The 10332-nt window shown below is 47.8% G+C and overlaps 1 pseudogene; it reads left to right on the forward strand.

Annotated features, from left to right (window-relative positions):
* Window positions 1–89: 89 nt before the first annotated feature.
* Window positions 90–9905, forward strand: LOC146175787 (iris pseudogene; annotated as a pseudogene).
* The last annotated feature ends 427 nt before the right edge of the window (window positions 9906–10332 follow it).

Below are 10332 nucleotides of genomic sequence, written 5' to 3' on the forward strand. Positions count from 1 at the left end.
TAACTGGCAAAGTTCGTTTTTTGTTCAATTCAAGACATACAAGCCCTGCCAACTTCCAGCTAAATTATAAAGACAGTATCAACGTTGACATGATGCATGAGCAGTTGAATTTCAAGATAGCACATTCCAGCGAGCTGAAGTGCAGAGCCCTTGAGAAAGCATACAAGGGAGGACAGTACTCCATAGTGATCCTTCTTCCAGATGAAGTCGAAGGGTTGTCCTTCATGGAACCGCGACTGACGGCTTATTACCTGCGCTCTCTCCTCGACAGCCTCAAAAAGTATCCGCACGTACAGCTGTTCCTTCCTAGGTTCAAGATGGAACGCGAAATGCAGGTTAAAAAGATCCTCATGGCACTGGGCGTGGATGACCTCTTCGAGGAAGGTCATGTGGACCTTTCGGGAATGTTCGAGAGCGACAGTCCGGCGGTCTCCGGGATTATCCACAAAGCTGTAGTCGAAGTCAACGAGAACGGTACGGAGGCCGCGGCTGCTACATCTGTTAATATGGTTGGAAGCTCATTCCATCGAAAAGAATATGAAAGGATAATTTTCCGCGTGGATCATCCTTTCATGTTTCTCATCAAGAACAACAATGACAACTTGATCCTATTTATGGGGTCAGTCCGTAATCCACCGTCACGTCAATGAAGCATCGAAGAGGACCGGCGTCGAAATGAAACTTACAAAGCGAGTCCTATTGCATATTCCGTATTGGTCAAAAGCTTCGACTGCCTTAAAAAACTTTCTTGGAAAAATTACTAATAAAGATATAACAGCGAGGAGAATCAGTAGGTGTAAAGGATCGGGTTAATTGTCACTAAAAACACTGAAAGCATCAATTTTATTTGAACCATAAACATTTTCAAAATTATCGCGTGACCAAAGTTTAAAACCACCGAAGAATTAAATCTGAAGGCGAAATCCTGAACGTATTAAGAAAAACACCATGTAATTAGAATGAAGGGAATGCCGTAACGACGTGATCCTCGTCAGCAATCATTACCGAAAAAAAAAAAAAAGACGCAGCATTTTTTTTTTTTCATGTATGTGTAAAGCCATAAATCTATGCCAGTCTTGGAATTGGTGGGAGTATTTACACAGGGTGGTCGGTACGTTGATATTATTCAGGACAAAATGTAACAGCGAGTTTTTGGAATAGACTTCACTTGAACTGATACATTTTCATTGTGCACAATTTACCCTAGACAAAGAACTGCAAACACTATTTTTGGGGCAGTTCAACAGTGAATTCTAATCCTCTTCCTTGATCCTTAAACACTTTCGACTCATCACCTATCTCACTGGCTGGCCTGTAGACCTTAACACCGCTAGTCGTTCACGCATATGAGCACTTGCAGGGCAAAGCCAATTTAGGTTGCCCTTTATGTTTCGTTCTACGCACAGCAGGAAAATACCACTAGATCAGAATCGGAAGCATCGCAAAGTCTATGCAGACTTTTTTTTTTGTTCATAAAGGCCATATTGTTCATTCAAGAACGTTAAACTAATGTAAAAGCTTTATAACTTTAAAAAAACCTAAACAAATACACCACACTTATTGCGGCAGGCTACTTCGTCATTGTATGTCACAATTCAATTCTTTACGTAAGTAATCAGAGCGAAAAAAGGAAAGGAGAAAAAAAATCCACCACATAAACACTGAAATTGTCAGACCACACTAACTAACTAACTAAACTAAGCCCCCGAAGGATCACAGCAGGGTTAGCAGAGCCTCTTCCAAACGCACACCCCTGAAAGAGCCGGGCGCCGGGCCGGGAGACGCTTGTACCCAATTTTACCGGTGGGTGTCCGGCGGTGGGTTTCGAACTGACCACCTGAGGAACTAAGTGAGCTCATCCGTATTCCTTAACCTGAAAGGGTCAGCAGGGTAGTTCAGATAAATGCCCCTTCAAATAAGCCGATACTTAGAAGATGAAGCTAGTATGCGTTTGACATGATTCTGTCAAACGCATACTAGCTTAAATAATAGAATGATGGTGTAGTTAACCGCTCAAATGGCGAGAATTGGGTCTAGTTGGTTATTCATAGTGGTTTCACCGCACTAACACATAGAACGAATATAAAGACAACACTTTTGTATCATGCGGGCAAAGAATAGACTGATCGAGAGCTCTGAAAAGCTGAGCAACTCCGTAATGTTGCTCAGCTTACGCATTTACAGACAGAACATCAGATCAGTGGCGCACGGCAAGTAGCGACTGTGATCTGGTTGACGATGTGCGAGGATTCATGGATCGAAAATGAATTACACTCAACAGAAAAGAAATACATTTCAGTGACGCTTGTTTCAAGGCTAGTTGGTTCATGATTTCAAAGCGGATTGTTTTTAATGGAACACATAAGGGCGACAAGACAAGAGAAAACTACAAATCTTTATTCAGAAAGAATGCGCATTCACATATACTACCGAGTTGCAGTCACAGCGATCGAAACAGTCAGTCAAGAGAGTCATGGTCGCTCTCCAACAGCCATGGAGAGATGCCATAATAAAAAAATTATAATACATTCAAGCAGGACCGTCGATTTGTCTATGCCTCCATAGAAATTGTTCAGCTAACCAGGGTGACGAAGACCTGTCTTGAATATTCCTACGTAATGGTCACCCTATTCCCACTCGGCAATCAGGACCCACCGTTACACATAATCAATGTATACTGCCCGCCCAAATTGCCGAATGTGTCATTCGCGGACTTCTTTAGCCATGCGGTGGGAGTTTCTGGTCGAGACCCCTTCTGAATGTGGGCGATTTAAACGCTCCCAGTCAGACGAGGGATTTCTGCTCTGAAGAGTGGAGCTTGCGTCAGCGCTCGGTCTCATCTTCGCACTGACCCTGTCCACCCAATTCGTATAGGTGACTTGGCATACGTGTCTGGATTTGACCTTCATGATCAACGTTCAGCATTCAGACTGGGTCAACAAAGAGGAAACCCTCGTGCCTCCTTTCGCTCCACCGACAACACAAGTCCTACTCCCAGATCCGACCAAGTTCATGCAAAATTATAACACTGCAACGCACATACATGAGCAATGCTACCAGTCTTGGTTCTAACAATTGGACTATAGCTTTCGCTCCTCCGAAACTCAAATTCAGCTCTCAGAGGCACTCTTGGAGGTATCCAACCACCTCCTCCACCTCTGGGAGGCCCGGCATTACGTCATTCATAGATGGCGCCGGCAGAAGTACAACCAAAAAGTAAAGCTTGCATCGCCGATCTCATTCAGCGAGCGGCTTAGTATGCGGCCCAGCTCACCTACTACAACTGGTTGGTCTGATGGAATACGGCCGTGAGGCGAAATTCTAGCAGTAACACCTGGAGACCTTTCGCGCCCTAATTGACCCAACGCAAACACGCATGGAAACTTAAAAACACCTCCAAATGGCAATACAAAGCTTTCAGGGCAACTCAACCCAGTTGGCGCACAAACTTCGGGACCAGTACTTCTGCACCACCTAGTACCCTCACGGGACGGCTTATTTATATGCAGGCTTTGAGAACGTTAAGCTGGATAAACCGTTCTACCTCCCCGACCAAAGGGCAGCTCTGACCAAAATGAAATGTGGTACTGCTCTGAATCGGGACAAAATTACAGTCAAATTATTAGCCAGCCTCTCCATTCCGGCGTACCTATTTTTATTTGATTACAATATTTCAATCTGGATTGGAGAAATTCCACTCTGTATAGACTGGAAGGTCGCCCTGGTCATCTTCATTCCTAAAGTTGGCAAGACCATAAACACGGGGAACCTCTGTCCGATCTCTCTGACTTCCTGTGTGGCGAAAGTGGTGGAGACGATGTTACCCGACAGGTTGTCAAGTTCATGAAATCCCAACACCCTCTCGCAGACACAATGTTCGGGTTGCGCCCACACAGATCTGCACAGAATGTCTTGATATAACTCTTTCGGGCTGTCCTCGACCCGCCGAACACCCCAAAATGATAAGGTCGTGCTCGCCTTGGATTTGAAGAGAGCATTCGAAAACGTTACCCCCGAGGTGATTCCCATGCACCTCTCTCAAACTAACTGCGGCAAAAAGGCGTTGCAATACATTCGGCAGTTCTTACCGATAGACAATCTTACATTCGAATTCAGGATACGGAGCATGGACCTCTCATTAAGGAGCTAGGTGTACACTTCAGAGCGCCGTTCTCTATTCCGTTATTCAGCTTGGCCATGATGCACCTGACAACTTAGCTCGGTACTGTCACCGGTGTACAGCATGTGCTGTACGCCGCTGACATCATCTGGTGAGAGACGCAAGGCTCCCCCAGAGGCATTGCGGCCAACCTTCAGCAGGCCGCGATCTAATGCACCCCGAACAGTCGAAATTTGTGCATATACACCCATCACCAAAGTGCCCAGCCAAAATTACACTACAGTACAGTCGAGACTGGTACAATACATAAATGTGTGAAAGTCCGGGTACTATAGGGCCACTTACACATCAACACAGACGGTCAGAAGAAACACTGGCCAAGCTCCATAAGATGGGGGCCAAGTGGGCCGCATGATCTGCCGGATTACCTACCAGCGCGGGGGTTACGATGCAAGGACGCCTTAAGGTTTGCGCGTGCCTTTGTAAACAGCCGAATACTTTAGTAGACTTCGTACCTACACCTGCGAAAGCAAGACAATGATGCACTCGAAGTCGTCCTCCGTGAGTTTATCAAACGCGCTCTCGACCTCCAAGTAAACAATCAGCGTCTTCAAGAGATGGGCATGGTGAACACATTTCGACAGCGGCGACGCTGCTTGCTCATTGCAAGGTCTGACCCATGGTGCAGGATCGTACACCGTGATCTCACCCTATGTTCGCCCCCGTTACCTATTTGCTCTCCGTTAACAGTTGTCTCCAAGGTATTATTCTGATGGGCCTCTGGAGAAGACTACGAATACCGCGTCATCAAGGCTTTGGGAGCCCTTGCCTGAGAGCAGTGAGATTTTGAAAACACGCCCTGAAAATATTCTAGCGCCGTAAATCCTCGTGTGTTCTTTTCACCGCTGCCTGATGTGTCGAGAAAGGCTATTGCATTAGGATGAGAGCGAGCGCATCGAATCGGGAAGAACTTTGCCGCCATTTCCTTGCGCACAAATTGTATAATGGCTACACAACAGCTGCGCTTTGTGCACTTCACCCTGTGCATTTTTGTCTCACGGCGTGCCTTTTCACGCCGTATCTTTTGTATTCAGCTCTTGGAACAGCTTCACGAGATTGTCGGTTATTCAGAGCGAAATTGCAACAGGCGCGCACAAGCCAAGAAACAATATAAAGCCCATCCAGCCTAAACTTACTCAGATGCCATTTTTAGTCGTGTGTTTGCTGTAATATCCTTCTTATTAATCACCCCTCATCAGATATTAAGCCTGAACCCTCACGGTATGTGGTTTGGTTGAATCAAGTCTATCTGCTTGCCTGATGCTATGTTTCCTGCCTTGGTATTTCTGAGTTTGTGGATAGGATACATAAGTGGTTCAATATGACGGCTTTGTTATCTAGAAGAAGATTCTATAACTGCGGCTTTCTAGAAAAAGTGTGAACAGAAAGAGAGCGCTCTGAATCGGAATATTTCGATCTTTTTTTATTATAAAGAAATACGGTGAGCGACACTGCCCATTTTACCCACGCTTCTTGTGTTGTAAAAAGTATGAGACATCTATTTCATGCCTTCCCCTTCATAGAATGATGCCATAGTGCTATTCGCGTCGGTCAGCAGATCGTCTAGCGGGCCCTCGCTAAAATTTCATCAATCCCGCGCGGATATTCCACTCGCGTGTTCCCTACTCCCATAATTAGCGTCTGTATGTTCTCAGTGTAAAGAAAATGCTACTACACCGACACACGGTGAAGGCTTTTGGATTATTCGCCAATCAACAATAACGCCCACTTGAATCTTGAGCTGTCATCGTCGGACCCGACGTTGTGCTCTGCAACACGATCGCTTAGTGCCATCGGTCGCCGTCTCCAGTCCTTTGGACATTCTAATAAACATCTCTTCATTTGGTGAAGGTTCGGGGTGCGACCCGTACGCGATCAGCGTAGAGTTCCCCAGCCATACGATACTCATTGCGACCAACTAGGTAGGCCATAAGCCTGTATTAGCCCCGTTGAGCTCCATATTATGCTCAGATGCTCTCGACAGCGAGACCCCGCAATGTTCAGCGACCATGACGTTGAAGACTGCTTGGCCTGGTACGAGCGGGTGAGTAATCATAACAATTTGGATGGCTTCATGACGATCAACAAGGGCATCGTCTCACCGACGTTGCTAACCTGTGGTTTTGGAAACAGGAGGCCAGTTTACTATCTTCTACCTTCACGACAATGTTCGCAGACGTTTTTGGTCACCCCAAAGAGCGTAAACTACGCGCTGAGCAATCCTTGAGCGTGCGAGCTCTGCAGGAAAGCAAAACCATCACTAGCTATCTTTAAGATGTGGTTGATTCGTGCAAGCGCGTCAACCCAACAATAGATGAGGCTGGAAAGATAAACTACATAATAAAGGGAATTGACAATGATGTACTACACTTGCTGTTGGCAAGTAGGCCCACCACACTACAACCTGTGTCAGTGTCGACGGATTGTGCAAGGAGTGCCTATTCACCCGTCACTCTCCCGCAACTGCAGCGTCCATTGCTGGACTGGCTGTGCGCGATTACCTTTTGGCTGAAATAAAAAATGTCGTCCGGGACGAGGTCACCCGGCACCTTGGCTTTCTCTGTGGCATAAGCCCTTCGTCTATAGCTGATTTGCTTACCCCTAGGACCCGACAGCATCAAGCAGGAGGTTGCCGGTACACTTCCTAGTTTTGGGCAGCAGGCGCCGGTGCCATTTGATGTCGACCCTGTTCCACTGCAACCCACACCTGTCACTGCACCTTTAAGCTACGGCCCCATTGTTGTGGGGCCGCCACTCTCTGTGCCGGCGCAGATGCCTCCATGCATGCCGAAGTTACCGCCAAACAATCGCCGCAGCAGCCACTTGCATACGTGTCGACTGTGGCGCCACCGTCTGCCGCTCCACGACTCCGGTCAACGTCACCTTCCTACAATCCTTGGCGCAATTAATGGCAATCGGCATATCACCTATGCCTGCGAATTCTAGGCCACGTAGGCCGCCTGTGTCGCCGTGCTCTGCACCCTGTCCCTGTACGCACGACACCTGACTACTGTTATCGGTACGACACCTTGCGCCCACCTTCAGTGACATCACTCGAGCCCCTCCACAACTCATCAGGCCACCAGGGCATTCCGTGATGCCATTCGCCGTCCACCGTCGTCGCCAATACAGCGTCGCAGCGTGATCAACTACTGTGAAAGCTAGCAGCCCCAGTTCCTATGGCACGAAATGTGCAATTTCTTCCACAACTTCCCGCCTCTTTCTGCTGAACGTTCTCGAAGTTTTGCTCACGGATGTTCATCCACTTGCTCTTGGGGATACCTGTGTTACCGCCACCTTCTTGTTCCCTTTGTTCTCGTCGACATTTACATCGGTGCCGCCGACGTTGTTTTCAAAGCCTCATTCGCTTCGGTCCCATTACGTCGTGGCGCATGCCATGGCTATGTTGAATTTGTAACTCATTCTCGCCATTTGACGCTGATGCCTACTCCCCACAGTGTACTCTCGTAGTCTCTCTCACGCCGATTACCGCTCCATTCGATCTAACGTGTTCGGACATTTTTCAGTCTTCTGTGGACAGTAACCTCGAGCCGACTCACCACTAGCGACTGCTCGCTCTCCTCAACAAGTTCCGTTGTTCCTGTGACGTTTAGATGGCTTTTTTTGGGCCGTGCGGCCGCTATGTCTCACCAAATCGATACCTGAAATCATGCGCTTTTTCGCTGGCGCCCAACGAGTGTCGACTTCAGAGCAATGTGTCATTACTGAGCAGGACAACGACATACTGCAACGCGGCAGAATTCAGCTTTCTTCTAGTCCGTGGCAATTCTCATGCCATTTTTGAAAAAGACGCATGGCTTCATCAGGTTTTTCATTGACTACCGCCGTCTTAACAAAATCACCCGTAAGGACGCATATCCGCTACCCCCCATTGATGACGCCATCTATTGTTTACAAGAAGCCGAGTTCCTTTTGTTCCTGAACCTGTGTTCCGGCTATTAAAAAGTCAACATGGCTTTGAAAGTAGCCTTTTTCACCCTGGATGGACCGTATGAGCTTACCGTGATGCCGGTCGGCTTTTATGTGAACCCTGTTACATCGGAGCGAAGGATGGACTATGCGGCTTCAAGTGAAAAGCTTTCCTGTGTTATTTCGACAATGTCGTCGTTTTCTCACACGATTCTCACACATAGCTCTGCTATGCCTGTATATATATAGCGTAAAGTGTAAAGCGCCCGCGACAGTGCGCTCTGGAAATATTCAGCCTTCCGGGCCTCTCTCGGGGCCGCTCTAGGAAAGTGTCTTGTCGTGACGGTACTTCGCGCACCCCTTGTCGAACACGACCAGCATTTCATTGAATGCATTAATCTTCACCGGCGTAGCTGGCAGCTGACAAGGCCGAGCACTAACTGGACGTAGGGCTTCTTGGCACCCCGTTTGGCAGGAGCTTCCAACTCGAGTCTCTCTTTACACATGGGAGGGTGATACCACAATCAGCCTGTCAAAATCCTTGCATTCACGTTATCCCTAGGCCACGCAGGCCCGTTCATACGGCTCGGTTAAAGCGGGGCTTTATATGTTGGCTGGTAGCTACGCTGCCATGTCATCGCAAATCTGGGAGTGAAAACATTGAGAAAGAAGTGCCGTAATGGAGGGATTCGGAAAACAGCACGATAGAGGTGATCGCCTCATCACTGCTTAGTGATTAAAAGTGCCCCCTAACATTCTTTTATTTCTATTAATCTATGTTGTAGACACCTCGCCTGAGGTGCTTTCACTTGATTCCTTCAACAGGCGTCCTTTAGAGACATTTTTTCGCCGCGAGCCCTCGAGAGTACCTCCATTTGTTTTTAAGCCACAAAACAACTGCCCGGGTTTAAGCATAGCTTGGAAATAGTCATAGGAGCGAAAGCTGCGCTAAGCATGGTTTAGCAAGGTTTCACATGGTTTGATGGTTTGAATTTATGGGGACGCTCAATCTTTGCCCTGAGAATACACACGATAGCCCATGTAAAGTCGTCTTTTACATCTGCTCGTTTTCTTATTTTAGTTTAAGTTTTTTTTTTTTTTGGAGAAACGAAGGCAAAGTGCCAGGTTTACTCTTTGGTGGACACCACGCTTAATTAGGTGAAGGTAACACCACGTTATTATTCCGCAATTTTAATTATGCCAAATATAAACGGCGCCTCCCAATCAGTAGGGCAGTCAGATTCGGCCTCAAGCCTTCGATTCACAGCCCAACATCTAATACCTGCACCGGTACTTCCATAGCTCTGCGAAGCTCCGAGCTACTTTCGTGCTTATATCTGGCGAACGGCGAGGCACGTCGCTGTATCGGTGCAAACGCAATGAGAAACGAACACGCGGCGGTGAGTTAGCTGAGAGCAACGTGGTTAAGGCCTCTCTGCATGCCCACTTCTTAGGCGTACACGAAACGCGCTTGCCCGCCAACGCCTATACGCTGGAGCAGGTCCAGTCATGCGCCAGACGGGACGTGAGCCCAGACAGGGGAGCGGCGCACATATCTGTACATGACAGGTATTGGCTCCCGCACGCGCGTCTCAAGCAGAGGTACCCCAAATGAAATAATAGGACCTTGCGCCTTTCCCCCTGCTTTTCTGTTCACTGCTAAAAGTCTTTTCTGCTCATAGCAGAATGATGCTCATAGAGGTGCATGTCTCCTTTAGACACCAAGCGGGAGATGGTGCTTGACGATCAGGCGTCCAAGTGCGACTTGAATGTGTCCATGGAGTGGGGCCTTTAGGCACACCTATCGAGCGAGCGAGTGACGCGGTTAGGCGCAGGATTTCAGAATCACTAATGTGGAACGACGTGACGTTGAGCCCTGGATGTGAGAAGTTTTGCTCTAATTGAACCACAGATATGTCCTTATCAAGCACAACGCCCCATCCGTGCTGGAACAAGTATACATGAAAGCCACCTAACCATGGCCTATCGCACGCTCTTGGATGGGCTCGTTGATCTAAGATCGCTGTCGGCTCCGCTGCCGTCACTATGCTTACAGAAATATTTCCCCAGCTTACATCAGGTGGAGCGTTGGGTCCTTTCATCTGACACTGGAATCCGTACGCGCACGTTACCAATTGTAGCTGGCGCCAAAGAACGGGTAGAACTGTGTCTTCGGACACCTCTCACATGGTGTAGGCCTGACCCTCCAATCAGCCTATTTC

This window comes from Amblyomma maculatum, chromosome 10 (genome assembly GCF_055883805.1).
Source record: "Amblyomma maculatum isolate TAMU_Amacu chromosome 10, ASM5588380v1, whole genome shotgun sequence".
In the NCBI taxonomy this organism is placed as follows: Eukaryota; Metazoa; Arthropoda; class Arachnida; order Ixodida; family Ixodidae; genus Amblyomma; species Amblyomma maculatum.